General features: G+C 45.8%; 1 pseudogene; it reads right to left on the minus strand.

Annotated features, from left to right (window-relative positions):
- Nucleotides 1-465: 465 nt before the first annotated feature.
- LOC137348852 (zinc finger protein 135-like) overlaps nucleotides 466-15,774 on the minus strand; it is a 55,894-nt pseudogene continuing 40,585 nt past the window's right edge.

Genomic DNA, 15,774 nt, shown 5'->3' on the forward strand with positions numbered 1-15,774 from the left:
GATGCTGAGTATTAATTACAGCAGGGACTGGAGTCTGAGCTTATAAATTGGTGCGTTTACTTTAAGACTAATTCCTTCACTATCTGACATGTTAACAGTTGTGAACAGCCTGTCTATCCAACAGTCTACGAGTGCTTAGAAACGCACAGATCTTAAACAGCCTCATTCTTGAGCTAAAGAACAGACTTTCTCCTGTCAAGATAGAGTTACAGGATTTGCCTGTGATCTGTTTATTGTTCATCTTTTCTTCAGTACATTTACTGAGTGGATTTCAATTAAAAATAAGGTTTGAAGACACGATGGTCTATTCACACATGAATGAGAGATGCTGTGGGGCAGACGCTCAGTCCTAGAGGAGCAACTGACATCAGAAATAAACCTCAACTGTCAGAATGAACATGGTTGTGTCTGGATATGATTAACAGCAGCAACAGCAGAATCCAACCCCTGTAGTTAACTGTGAACTCACTGGTGTGTCAGCAGATAGGATGGCTGAGTGAATCCCTTCCTACACACGGAGCAGATAAATGACCTCTCCCCAGTGTGAATGAACTGGTGTGTCACCAGGTGGGATGACTGAGTAGATCTCTTCCCACATACGGAGTAGGTGAACGGCCGCTCCCCCGTGTGAACTCGAATGGTGCCTCAGCCGAGCGGATGAATTAGCAAATCCCTTCCCACACTCAGAGCAGGTGAACGGCCTCTCCCCAGTGTGAACTCGCTGGTGTATCAGCAGGGTGGATGAATAAGTGAAACCCTCCCCAAAATAAGAGCAGGTGAATGGACTCTCCCCAGTGTGAATTCGTTGATGTGCCAGCAGGTTTGATAACTGAGTGAATCCATTCCCACACTCAGAGCAGGTGAATTGCCTCTCCCCAGTGTGAACTCGCTGGTGTGTGAGTAGGGAGGATGAATGAATGAAACTCTTCCCACATTCACTCCAGGTGAATGGTCTCTCCCCAGTGTGAACTCGCTGGTGTGTAAGTCGGGAGGATGACTGAGTGAATCCCTTCCCACACTCAGAGCAGATGAACGGCCTCTCCTCAGTTTGACTGTGTCGAGGAGTTTCCAGCTCAGACGTGTAATTTAATTCTTTCTCAAGGTCCCCACATTTCCACAGCTTCTCCCCAGTGTGACTACACTTGTGTGTCGACAGACCAGATGATCGTCTGAAGCCTCGTCCACAGACAGAGCACGTGAACGGTTTCTCCACACTTTTTGCTTGCATGATCAAAGGCCAATGATATTCAGATCCTGATGATACGAGTGACTGTCATCTCTTGACGTCATATTTTGTTTGACTTTCCCGTCCGCAAATCCTCCCTTTCTAATACCCTGTAACATGAAGTTACAACAGGAAAAAGGGAGTGAGAGAGAACCCACAAAAACACAAAGACAAGTTGTGAAATTGAGCTGAATGAATCTGGCAATTTGTGGGACCAGAACAGAGAGTGGGCGGGGCTTCAGGGTCCCAGTGACCAGGAGAGAAAATCATTGACTCATTAATTTTATTCTCACTCTGCACACAGGGGCTGGAGAACTGAACCCAGCCACAGTAGAGGGAGGGAGAAAACTGGCAGAGGAAGAAAGAAATGGTGCAGATGGTGTCATGGGTTTGGATTTCAGCACAGGGAGGAGGGAGAGTGTGTGGGACTGCGATTTACAGCTTTGGGGAAACAAGAGAGGAATAAAATGTTCCATAGGATCTCGAATTGTCTGTTCTGAATTTCTATCCTGTACTGTCAGTGATGACTTTTATTACCTCCTTTTACAGGGTATTAGGAGAGGCTTTACACACATTGATTTTATGCTCACTCTGCACACAGGGGCTTTCGCACCATCTCTCCGGAAATTGCTGGAGTTACTGTTTACATCCCACTGAACTGTACGAGAGAATATCTTATTAGATGATCTTTAAGATAGTATTATATTATAATAATATAACGAGAGGCCGTTCACCTGCTCCATCTGTGGGAAGGAATTTAATCGATATCCAAAATGCTGAGACACCAGTGAGTTCACAAGTGACTGTAGCTGTTGCATTCTGTAATTATTGCTGCTGTTAATCACATCCAGGAGTGAACCATATTCATTCTGACAGTGGGGTTTATATCTGCTGTGTTAATATTCTTTATAGCTGGGGTGGAGTTTAATATTCCAGCAACTGATTTGCTTTACTTTGTAACGTTTACTCTTGAAATAGAATAGCTCCCTTTGGGCTATTCTCAGGGTTTTGTGGGATGAAAACAGACAGTGACTTACTTGTCCTTTTTGCAATTTTGTATATTATATTCACTGCTCACAATGAGACCTGTTCTACATTGGGACGACCAAACACATGTATGGGGTGATCACTTTGAGGAACATCTCCATTCAATCTGCAAGCATATTCCTGAGTTTCCAGTCACTTCCCATTTTAATTCTCCATCCCACTCCCACTCTGACCTCTCTGTCTTCGGCCTCCTGCCCTGTTCCAATGAAGCTCAATGGGAGCTCAAGGAACAGGACTTTACAACCTTCTGGACTCAACATTGAGTTCAGCAGTTTCTGTAACAACAGACAGTTGTCAGGATCTGGAATGCTCCACCTGAAAAAGGTGGCTGATCCTGATTCAATCAGTCATTTTGAAAGGGAGTTGACAGGTATTTGAGAATGAGGAACTTACAGGCTTACAAACAACAAGTGGGTGCACGGGACTAAACACAGTTGTTCTTTCAAAGGGCCAGCACAAGCACAAAGGGTTGAATGGCCTCCTTCTGTGCTGTAAGTTTCTATGATTCGAGGAGTTGCCCATTTAGCCCCTCGAGCCTGTTCCACCAGGCATTGAGATCATGGCTGATCTGTGATCTAACTCTATATACCCGACTTTGTCCCATTTCCATTAATACCTTTGGTTAACAAAGATCTATCAATGTCAGATTTAACATTAACATTGATCTCGCATCAACTGCTGTTTGTGGAAGAGAGTTTCAAATTTCTGCCACCCTTTGTGTGTAGAAATGTTTCCTAACTTCACTCCTGAAAGGTCTGGCTCTAACTTTTACTCTACGCCTCCTAGTTCGACACTCCAGAACATCCAGCCCATGGTCCAGAATCCAGCCTGCAAATGGTTTCCATCTGACCTGCCAAAACATTCAGTGACTGACAATAATTACAGCTCCTTTACCAACATGGCAGAGACGCTGCACTGCACATGTCTTCATTTACCAAGATGACAGACAAGCTTCAGGATCTGATATTTTGGCTCCTTTAGTAAGATGGTCGTGACCGAGCTGAGCTGCCTTTCTGGCAGCGCTTCCCGCCCAATCTCCATATCCAGTGCAGCCTTCCATGCCATGAGCTCATGACCCAGGCCAAGCACTGGCTCTGCCTGCGTATGGACTAGGCCTGGGCCTCAGGCTCTTCATCACCGTCCCCGAGCAGGAGCCATCTGAGGAGCCGCAGGCCCAGGAGCAAGGTGCTGTGGTAACTGGGCCCTGGGAGCAGGGTGCTGTGGTAACCGGACCCTGGGAGCAAAGTGCTATGGGAACCGGGCCCTGGCAGCAGGGTGCTGTGGTAACCGGGAGCTGGGAGCAGGGTGCTGTGGTAACCGGGAGCTGGGAACAGGGTGCCGTTGTAACCGGACCCTGGGAGCAGGGTGCTTGGACAATTGAGCCTCGGGAGTAGAGCAGAGAGACAGACAGACAGAGTGAGAGAGACAGAGAGACAAACAGAGACAGTCAGATAGGGAGTGAGAGAGAAACGGAGGCGGAGAGAGAGAAATGGAGGCAGAGAGAGAGACAGACAGACAGACAAAGAGAGACAGACAGACAGACAGAGAGAAATAGAGACACACAGAGACACAACGAGACAAAGACACACAGTGAGAGAGACACAGAGAAAGAGGTAGACAGAAACACAGAAACGAAGTGAGACAAACAGACAGAGAAAGAGAAAAACTGAGGCAGAGAGGGAGAGAGAGAGCACGAGGGAGAGAGACAGAGACAGTGAGAGAGCAGCAGAGGGACAGCGGCAGAGGGAGAGACAGTGAAAGAGATTAAGATCACTCCTCACAGGTGGAATCTATCTGGAATTCTCTGCATCGCTACATCAAGTGTGCAGGCAGACAATGTCTGCTACTGCAAGCAAAAACCATGCCAGGTAACTCACTAAATCAATGTTCAACATAGTGATGGGAAAGTAAGTTAATACATTCGTTTTCATTTAAAGATTATTCACAAAAATGCACATTTTTCTGGTTTTGATGAACAGTAAAATAAATTTCTAATACCTTTAACTTTCCGAAAGTTGCTCACCTCCGGCCCCCTATGTAGGACAAGATTTAGAACGTAGCCCCTCATGCAAAAAGGCTGGACACTAGTGATCCATACAATCAGGTCTATTATCCTGAAAATTTCGATCAACTCAACCCTTAATCTTCTAAATCCAGGGAATACAACCCTCATGATAAGATTGTCAGAATGGATGCAAAGAGGCAATATATGCTTAATGGCACAAATCTAAAGAGTGGGCAGGGACAGAGGGACCTGGGAGGTTCATATGCATAGATCATTGAAGTTGGCAGGACATATTGAAAACAGTTCACAGAATCACAGAATAATACAGTGCAGAAGAGGCCCTGCAGCCCATCGAGTCTGCACCGATGCATTAAAGACAACAGACCTGTCTGCCTAATCCCATTTGCCAGCATTTGGCCCATATCCTTGAATGTTATGACATGCCAGGTGCTCATCCAGGTACTTTTTAAAGGATGTGAGACAACCCGCCTCTACCACCCTCCCAGGCAGTGCATTGAGCATAGTATATAGGATCTTGGGCTTGCTAAAGAGGTATTGAGTGCAAAGGCAGGGAAGTTAAGGGGAACTTTTATAACACTCTTGTTCAGCCACAACAAGAGTATTACATCCAGTTCTGATCACCACACTTTAGGAAGGATGGGAAGGTCCTTGAGAGGGTGCAGAGGAGATTTACCAGAATGGTTCCAGGGATGAGGGAATTTACCTGCAAGGTTAGGTTGGAGAAGCTGGGATTGTTCTCCTTGGAACACGGGACGCGGAGCTTCTTATTGGGGGTGCTGAGGCCTACACTAGATGTTTCTGAAGCCTCCTCGCACATCCGCCAGCTTCATTCCTCCCCTGCACTCGGCGATTTCCCACCCACTGAGGATCTGTCACGACTGCTTCTGTCCAGCTCTTGCACCTTCACTGCCTTTGATTCTGTGAGCAACTCGTGCAATAAAACAAAAGCAAAGTCCTGCAGATGCTGGAAATCTGAAATAAAAGGAGAAAATGCCGGAAATACTCAGCAGGTCTCTGTGAAGAGAGAAACATATTTAATGTTTCAGGCATATCAAGCCGCCGGTGCCTGCAGCCTGGAACTCGGAGTGGGAGAGGGAAGAAGAATGAGGAGAGGCAATATAGTCTAACACTCACAGCAACCTACAATCCACCGACATTACCGGGATAGGGAGACAAAGTTTAGAAACACACAGCAACACGACTCCAGTAAAAGATCCCAGGAGGAAAAAGGGGGAGCAGTGTGTGTACCTGCCCTGATATCCCCCTCCCCAGGCCTGTCAGTCAAACCCCCCTCTCCTCCCAGTCCACAGCTCAGCCGAGCAGCTTGCAGCTTCCTGCACCTTGAGCCAGCCCTGCCCAGGTGTGGCCCAGTCCAAGGGGAGTCTTTGTGGAACAAGGGAGTGGGGGAGGAGGGGGGACCTCCTGCCCTGTGCTGTGTCCCAAATGGTTCCTCCCTCCCTCCCCTCCCCCAGGCCCCTTTATAACTGAGCTCAGTTTCCCGCAGCTACCGCCCCACTTGGTGCAAACGCGGGACCGGGAGTTTGTTATTGGGGATGTTGAGGCCTACACCGGGTGTTTCTGAAGCCTCCCCACGCCGCTTCCCGGCCGCAGAAGCGGCTCACAAGCGTCTCTCCGCCACCATCACACACTCGCTCCAAACACTGGCCCACAATGCGCCTGTGCACTCGGTACCTGACCTCTGACCTGTCAACTCACAATGTCCAGTTGATTGACGGCAGCTGGGTCTGTCCTGCTGGTGGTACACCTCGGGATGGTGATGGCAATGTCTGGGAAATTGTCTGTAAGGTATGATTCTCTGTCCAGACCTCTCATGATTTTGAATACTTCGATCAAAGCACCTCTCAGCCTTCTCTTCTCTCCACGGAAAACGGTCCTTACTTCTCCAATCTATCTTCATAACTGAAATTCCTCATCTCTGGAACCATTCTTGTGAATCTTTTCTGTACTTTCTCCAATTCCCTCACATCTTTCCTAAATTGCAGTGCGCAGAGTTGGATGCAGTTCTCCAGCTGAGGCCGAACTAGTGTCTTATACAAGTTCAACATAACTTCCTTGCTCTTGTACTCTATGTCCCTATTAATAAAGCCCAGGAAACTGTATGCTTTATTAACCTCTCTGTTAACCTGTCCTGCCACCTTCAAAGACTTATACACTTATACACCCAATTCCTTCTGCTGCAGCACCCAGTGTACCCTTTATTTTATATTGTCTCTCCATGTTCTTCCTATCAAAATGAATCACTTCAGATTTCTCTGCATTGAACTTCATCTGACTCCTATCTACTATACCACCAACTTGTCTATGTCCTTTTGGAGTTCTACACTATCCTCATCACAGCTCACAATGCTTCCAAGTTTCATATCACCAACAGACTTTGAAATTGTGCCCTGTACACCAAAGTTTAGGTCATTAATATATATCAGGAAAAGCAACCGTCCCAGCACTGATCCCTGGGGAACTCCATCACAAACCTTCCTCTAGCCTGAAAAGCATCCGTTAACCATGACTCTATTTCTGTCACTCAGCCAATTCCATATCCATGTTGCTACCATCCTTTTATTCCATGAGCTATAAGTTTGCTCACAAGTTTGTTGTGTGGCACTGTATCATTGTCTTTTGAAAGTCCATGTACACCACATCAACAGCATTACCCTCATCAACCCTCACAGTTACCTCCTCAAAAACTCCAGCAAGTTGGTTAACCATGATTTTCCTTGAAGAAATCTATGCTGGTTTTCCTTAATTAACTCCCATTTGTCCATGTGACTGTTAATTTTGTCCGAAGTTATTCTTTCTAGAAGTTTCCCCACCACCGAAGTTAAACTGACTGTCCTGTAATTGCTGGGATGATCTTTACACCCTTTTTTTGAACAAGGTTGTCACATTTGCAATTCTCCAGTCCTCTGGCACCACCCCCCAAATCGAAGGGAGACTGAAAAATTATGGCCAGTGACTCTGCGATTTCCACTCTCATTTCCCTCAGTATCCTTGGATGCATCTTATATTTTCCTGGTGCTTTATCCACTTTAACTGCAGACAGCCTATCTAGTACATCCTCTTTATCAATGTCAAACCCTTCTCGTGTCTGAATTACCTGCTCTTTTAACATTGCCTGGGTTGCATCTTCTTCCCTGGTAAAGACAGAAGCAAAGTATTAATTTAATACAGTTCCGAAGAAGGGTCACTGACCCGAAACGTTAACTCTGCTTCTCTTTCCACGGATGCTGCCAGACCTGCTGAGTGGTTCCAGCAATTCTTGTTTTTATTTCAGATTTCCAGCATCTGCGGTATTTTGCTTTTATCTTATATTAATTTAATACCTCAGCTATTCCCTCTGTCCCCTTAATGGTCCCTAATCAGCCCCACACATACTTTTACCACCCTTTTACTATTTATATGTCGATCAAAAATTTGGGGATTCCCTTTATTACTAGCTGTCAGTCTCTTTTTATGCTCTATCTTTCATTCTCTTTCTTGCTTTTTCATGTCCCCTCTGGACATTATATTCAGCCTGCTTCCAGGAATTTTCTACCTGCCATCTGTCATCAGCACAATTTTTCTTCTTTATCGTAATCTCTACCTCTTTTATAATCCAAGGAGCTCTGGATTTATTTGCCCTACCTTTCCCCTTCGAGGGAACATATGCTGACTGTGCCCGAACTACCTCTTTTTTGAAGGTAACCCATTGTTCAGCTATCAGGTTTCCTGGCAAGTTTTGAATCTCATTTATTCAGCCAGCTCCATTCTTACCCCATTGAAGTTGTCTTTCCCCCAGTTAATTACTCTTACTCTGGATTGTTCTTTGTCCTTTTCTATAGTCAGTCTAAATCTTATGATACAATGATCAATCTCCCCTACATGCTCCCCTACTGATCCTTGATCCACTTGGCCCACCTCATTCCCAAGAACCAGGTCCAGGAATGCCTCCTTTCTCAATGGACGAGCAACATAGTGCTGTGGAAAACTTTCCTGAACAACTCGATGAACACTTGTCCCTCACTGCCCTTTACACTACTACTATCCCACTATATGTTTGAAAAATTAAAGTCCCCCATTATAACTACCCTATAATTTTTGCACCTCTCTGTAATTTCCTTGCAATTTTTTCCTCCACGTTCTTCCCACTAGCTGGTGGCCTAAAGACAACACAGAGCAATGTAAATGCACCTTTTTTGTTCCTTCATTCTAGCCAAATTGATTCTGTCCTCGACCCCGATGGGACATCCTTTTTCCCCAGCACTGCAATGCTCTCCTTAATCAATAACGCCACTCTTCCCCCATTTTTCCCCTTTCCTATCTTTCCTGGACACCTTGTATCCGGGAATACTTAACACCCTGTCCTGCCCTTCTTTGAGCCAGGTTCGAGCCACAACATCATATTTCCACATGGCAATCTGCACATGTACCTCACCAATTGTATTAACCACACTCTGTGCATTCACATACAAGCACATTAAACCTGATTTAGACTTTATTATTTTCACCCTTACTTTGACTCTACCTAATAACTTTCTATTCCCACTCTAGAGCTACCTATCTCCCCCAGTATTCTGTACACCTTGGTGTTCCTGTCTGATATTTTCCCCTGGTTCCCATACCCCTGACAAGTACCAGTTTTGCTTCCCTCCAATCTGAGCTCCCTCTCAGATTTCCATCCTTTGCCAATCAAGTTTAAACCCTCCCCAACAGCACTCGTAATCTCCCTGTGAGGATATAAGTCCCAGTCATGCTAAAATGCAACCCATCCATCTTGTATGGGTCCCACCTGCCCCACAACTAGTCCCAGTGCCTCAGAAATCTGATGCCCTCCCTTCTACATCAGTTCTCCAGTCACCTGTTCAATCGGTCAATTCTCCTATTCCTATGCTCACTTGAACATGGTACTGGGAGTAATCCTAAGATTACTGCTTTTGAGGTCCTGCTTATTAATCTCCTTCCTAGCTCCCTAAAATTAGCTTTCAGGACCTCATTCCCCCTTTCAATCGATGTTATTGGTGCCAACGTGGACCACAACCTCTGGCTGTTCACCTTCCCCCAGATAAATGACCTGTAGCCATTCCATGACATCATTGATCCTGGTACCAGGGAGGCAACACACCATCCTCGAGCCCTATCTAGAGCCGCAGAAACACATGTGTGATCGCATAATTCATGAATCCCCTATCATTACTGCTCTTCCATTCTTCCTCCTTCCCTCCTGTGCAGCTGAGCCACCTGTGGTGCCACAAACGTGGCTCTGTCTGCACTCCTCTGAGAAACCATCACCCTCACCAGTATCCAAAATGGAAAGCCGATTAGCAAGTGAGATTGTATCAGGATGCTCCTGCACTACCTGCCTGGTTCTCTTAGACTGTCTGTCGGTCACCCATTCCTTATCCTCCTGCATGCTCCTAACCTGTGGTGTGACCACCTACCTAAACCTGCTATCCATGCAGTTCTCTGCCTTGTGGATGCAACACAGTGACTAGCCACTGCTTGCGAAGTCATACGGGATACTTGTCTTCATTGATGAGGCACAGAATACAAAAGTAAGGAGGTTATGCTGGGAATGGTTAAGCCACAGCTGGAATATTGTGTGCAGTACTGGTCACCACACTGCAGGAAATACATGACTGCATTAGAGAGGGTGCAGAGGAGATTTACGAGGATGCTGCCTGGATTGGAGAATTTTAGTTATGAGGAAAGATTGGATAGATGAAGGTTGTTTTCTTTGGAACAGAGGAGGCTGAGGGGAGACCGAATTGAAGTGTTTACATTTATACAGAGTCCACATAGAGTGGATAGGAAGGACCATTCTCCTTGGTTGAGGGGTCTATAACCAGGGGGCATAGATTTAGGGTTTAAGGTAGGAGATTTAGAGAGGATTTGAGGGGAAATGTTTTCACCCAGAGGGTGGTGGAATCTGGAACTTACTACCTGGGAGGGTGGCAGAGCAGAAACCCTCATAACATTTAAAAAGTACTTGAATACACACATCAAGTGCCCAAGTCGACAAAACAATGGATCGAGAGCTGGAAGGTGGGATTAGGCTGGATAGCTCCTTGGCATGAACATGATGGGCTGAATGGCCTCCTTCCAAAGCAAAAATTTCGATGATTCTAAGTTGAGGAGCAACCCCTTCAGGAAACTACACAGGGATTGAGACATCTCACACTTATTATATACATCATCCATGCATTCCCCTGGGTTGCAAACATCACATGCAGCCTGGCAGTGTGTAAAGCTGCTTAAAACCCTGTTGTCTAGGATGTTCCATCGCCTGGGCACTAGGATCCAGTTGGGAACAGAGTCTGTGAAGTCCTGTCCACACCCTGTGCGCTCACCAAGATGGCTGTACATGTGCCCTGACCCCGCCCTGTCCAAGATGGCGGCCAGTGACCCCCCCACCCCCACCCCATCCCCTCCCTCTCCCCCGGGACTGTCACCATGAGGTAAACATGGGGCCTCTGGCAAACCTCCAGGTGTCTATGAAGCCTCCCAGTCTACCCATGGCTCAAATTCCTGCCCTGAACCCACAATCTCTTCTCGTGCCCCGATCCACCTGGTCCATCTCAGTCCATCTCCATCACCTACACTGCACACAGGAAGGGCACAGTCTGATTCCGCGCTGGTGCACTGGGCTCCTGTAGTCATTGATAAGGGACGTTCTGGCTCAAGGAGAGTCCAGGGCTCCAAACTTTGAATGGATGATTTCGTGTCATCACATGGGGATTAGGGCTGGCAAGGCAGTGAAGAAAATTATTAAATTAATCATACAGAATCCCAAGTGCCCGGGCCATCAACTATGGTGTGAAGTACAATGGGAATTCTGTTCTTCACCCACATTTGGGCCCAGGAATTAGGGGAATGTTTTAATGATGTGCAGATGACACCAAATTGGGTGGTAGAACGAATAATGTGGAGGAGTGCATTGAAATCCAGGAAGACAGAAACAGGCTGGCAGACTAGACAGATAAATGGGAAGTGAAATTCAACATAGTGAAATGTGAGCTGGTTCATTGTGGGAGGAGGAATAAGGAGGCCAGTTATTGGTTAGAATGTAAGAAATTAAATGGAGCAGAGGAGCAAAGAGATCTGGGAACAGAGTCACTTAAATAACTAAAAGGAGCAACACAAGTCAATAAGAGAGCAAAGAAAGAGCTGATGTTCTTTTCGAGAGGAATACAATGTAACAGCAGGGAGGGAATGTTAAATTTATAGAGAACCTCACTTAGAAGTCCTGTGAGCAGTTCTGGTCTCCAGATTAAAAAAGGATATTGAAGACTGAAGAAAGTACAGAATAGATTTACAAAGATGTCACCAGAGAGGATGCTAACATCAAGCAAGATTGAGCAGGCTGGGGCTCCTTTCTCTGGAACAGCGAAGACTAGGAGGAGAACTGATCGAGGTCTTTAAAATTATCAGTCAGTCAGAACAAGGGGGCAGCAATATAAGACAGACATTAACAGGTCAAATAGAGAACTTCGGAAGAATTTCTCTACTCAGAGAGTGGTGAGAATATGGAACTCACTGCCATGTGGAGTGGTTGAAGCTGATAGCAATGATGTGTTTAAGGGGAGGCTGAATACGCTTATGAGGAGAAGGGAATAGAGGGATATGGGGACAGAGTGGGACGAGATAATCAGATTGGGAGGAGGCTCATGTGGATTATAAACAGCAGCACAGACTAGTGGGGCTGAACGGCCTGTTTCTGGCCTGTAATTCTGTATATATACAGCAGGGGTTCATTAATGTTTAAGTCGGCACATGGGTGGATTAATGTTCAGGTTTACAGGGCCCAGTGGTGGATTAATGCTCGGGTTTACAGGGTCCAGTGGTGGATTAATGCTCGGGTTTACAGGGCCCAGTGGTGGATTAATGCTCGGGTTTATGGGGCCCAGCGGTGGATTAATGTTCGGGTTTTCGGGGCCCAGTGGTGGATTAATGCACAGTTTTACAGGGCCCAGGGGTGGATTAATGCTCGAGTTCACAGGGCACAGTGGTGGATTAATGTTTGGGTTTACAGGGCCCAGGGGTGGGTTAATGCTCGGGTTTACAAGACCCAGGGGTGGATTAATGCTCGGGTTTACAAGGCCCAGGGGTAGATTAATGCTCTGGTTTATGGGGTCCAGGGGTAGATTAATGCTCGGGTTTATGGGATCCAGGGGTGGAATAATGCTCGGGTTTACAGGGCCCAGGGGTGGATTAATGCTCGGGTTTTCAGGGCCCAGGGTGGATTAATGAAAAGTCTGCCTCTAATTTTTATACTCTGACCTCTCGTATTTGGTTCCCCAAACATTGGAAATAGTTTCTGTCTATCTTACCTGTTCCAATTAATAGCTTGAAAACTTGGTTAAATGCACACCTTAATTCTCTAAATTCCTGGGAATACAACCATTGTGTGGTGATGCATTTTGGCACAAGGCATTGGGAGAGGCAATATATCCTTAATGGCACATTTATAAAGAGTGTTCAGGGACAGAGGGAGCTCAGGATTCAAGTGCAGAGATCACTGGAGGTGGCAGGACATATTGACAGAATAGTTGGGAAAGTATTTGGGATCTTCGGCTTCATAAACAGAGGTATTGAATGCAAAATCTGAGAAGTTATGCTGAACCTTTATAAAGCTCTGGTTAGGCCACAACTAGAGAATTACATCCAGGTCTGGTCACCACACTTTAGGAAGGATGGGAAGGTCCTTGAGAGGGTGCAGAGGAGATTTAACATAATGATTCCTAGGATGAGGGCACTTAGCTGCAAGATTAGGTTGGAAAAGCTGGTATTGTTCTCCTTGGAGGAAAGCAGGTGGAGGGGGAGATATGATAGAGGTGTCCAAAATTATAGAGGCATAGTATTATACAGCACTGAAATAGGCCCTTCGGCCCATCATGTCTGTGCCGGCCATCAAGCACCTAACTATTCTAATCCCATTTTCCAGCACTTGGCCCAGAGCCTTGCATGCTATGGCGTTTCAAGTGCTCATCTAAATACTTCTTAAATGTTGTGAGGGCTCCTGCTTCTACCACCCCTTCAGACAGTGTGTTTCAGAAAACAACCAACCTCTGAGTGAAAAATTGTTTCCTCAAATCTCCTCTAACCCTCCTACCCCTTACCTTAAATCTATGCCCCCTGGTTATTGAACCCTCTGCTAATGGAAAAAAGTTTCTTCCTTTCTAACCGATCAATGCCCCTCATAAATGTGTATACATCAATCATGTCCCCCCTCAGCCTTCTCTGCTCTAAGAAAAATAACCCTAGACTTTTCAGCCTCTCTTCATATCTCAAATGCTCCAGCCCAGACAACATCCTGTGAATATCCTCCAGTGCAATCACATCCTTTCTACAGTGTGCTGCCCAGAACTGTACAGAATACTCCAGCTGTGGCCTGACCAGCATTTTATACAGCTCCAACATAACCTCCCTGCTCTTATATTCTATGCCTCAGCTAATAAAGGCAAGTATCCCATATGCCTAACCACCTTATCTACCTGTGATGCTGCCTTCAGTGATCTATGGACAAGTACACCAAGGTCCCTCTGACCCTCTGTACTTCCTAGGGTCCTAACATCCATTGTGTATTCCCTTGCCTTTTTAGCACTCCCAAAATGCATCACCTCACACTTCTCAGGATTAAATTCCATTTGCCCCCCCCCCCCCCCATCTTACCAGCCCATCTATATCATCCTGTAATCTAAGGCTTTCTTCCTCATTATTTACAACGCCACCAATTTTCATGTCATCTGCGAACTTACTGATCATACCTCCTATATTCACGTCTAAATCATTAATGTACACAACAAACAGCAAGGGTCCCAGCACCGATCCCTGCGATACACCACTGGTCACAGGCTTTCACCCACAAAAACAACCCTCGACCATCACCCTCTGCCTCCCGCCACTAAGCCAATTTTGGTTCCAATTTGCCTAATTGCCCTGGATCCATGGGCTCCTATCTTCTTAACCAATCTCCCATGTGGGACCTTATCAAGAGCTTGCTGAAGTCCATGTAGACTACATCAACTGCTTTACCCTCATCTACGCTTCTATTCACCTCCTCAAAAAATTCAATCAAGTTAGTTAGATACGATGTCCCCCTGACAAAGCCATGCTGACTATCCCGAATTAATCCCTGCCTCTCCAAGTGGAGATTAATCCTCAGAATTTTGCCAATAGTTTCCCAACCACTGATGTTCGACTGTAATTGTCTGGTTTATCCCTACTACTCTTCTTGAATGATGATACAACATTTGCTGTCTTACAGTATTCGGATACCTCTCCTGTGGCCAGAGAGGATTTGAAAATTTGTGTCAGAGCCCCTGCTATCGCCTCCCTTGCCTCATATAACAGCCTGGGATATATCTCATCTGGGCCGGTCGATTTATCCACTTATAAGCTCACTGAAAGAGCTAATACTTCCTCCCTTTCAATTCTAATATGTTCAAGTATGAGGGGGAGGGTTTTAGATTCCTGGGACATTGGGACCGGTTCAAAGGGAGGTTGGTCCAGTACAAACTGGACGGATTACACCTGGGCAGGACCGGGACTAATGTCCTAGGGGGAGTATTTGATACAGTGGTTGGGGAGGGTTTAAACTAAAATGGCAGGGGGTTGGGAACCTTTGCAAGGAGTCAGAGGTGGGGTATCAAGAGCAAAAGACAGTAAGGGGAATAAGAAAAGTGATAGACAGAGAATTCAAGAGCCAGAATCAAACAGGGCCACAGTGAAAATAGTGGGAAGGGGACAAGTAATGTTAAAAAGACGAGCCTTCAGGCTTTGTGCCTTAACGCTCAGAGCATTCACAATAAAGGAAATGAATTAATTACGCAAATAGATGTAAACAGTAATAATATAGTCGGGATTACGGAGACATGGCTGCAGGGTGACCAGGGATTGGAAATGAACATCCAGGGGTATTCAGTATTTAGGAAGGACAGACAAAAAGTAAAAGGCAGTGGAGTTGCATTGCTGGTTAAAGCAGAAATTAACGCAATAGTGAGGGAGGATATTAGCTCTGACGAAGTGGAATCTGTATGGGTAGAGCTGCGAAACATTAAGGGGAAAAAACGTTAGTGGGGGTTGCAGATAGACCCCCAAACTGTGGTGGTGATGTTGTAAAATGCATTCAAAAGGAAATTAGTGATGCATGCGATAAAGGAACATCTGTAATTATGGGTTTAATCTGCATATAGTTTGGGCAAATCAAACTATTCACAATACCATAGAGGAGGAATTCATGGAGTGTATACGGGATGGTTTTCTGGACCAATACATTGAGGAACCAACTAGAGAACAGGCCATCCTAGACTGGGTATTGTGCAATGAGAAAGGAATAATTGACAATCTAGTTGTACGGGACCCTTGGGGATGAGCAACTATAAAACGATAGAAATCTTCATCAAGATGGAGAGTAATGTAGTTGATTCTGAGAAGAGGGTCCTGAATCTTAATAAAGGAAACTACGAAGGTATGAGATGCA

This window comes from Heterodontus francisci, chromosome 34 (genome assembly GCF_036365525.1).
Source record: "Heterodontus francisci isolate sHetFra1 chromosome 34, sHetFra1.hap1, whole genome shotgun sequence".
Classification (NCBI taxonomy): domain Eukaryota; kingdom Metazoa; phylum Chordata; class Chondrichthyes; order Heterodontiformes; family Heterodontidae; genus Heterodontus; species Heterodontus francisci.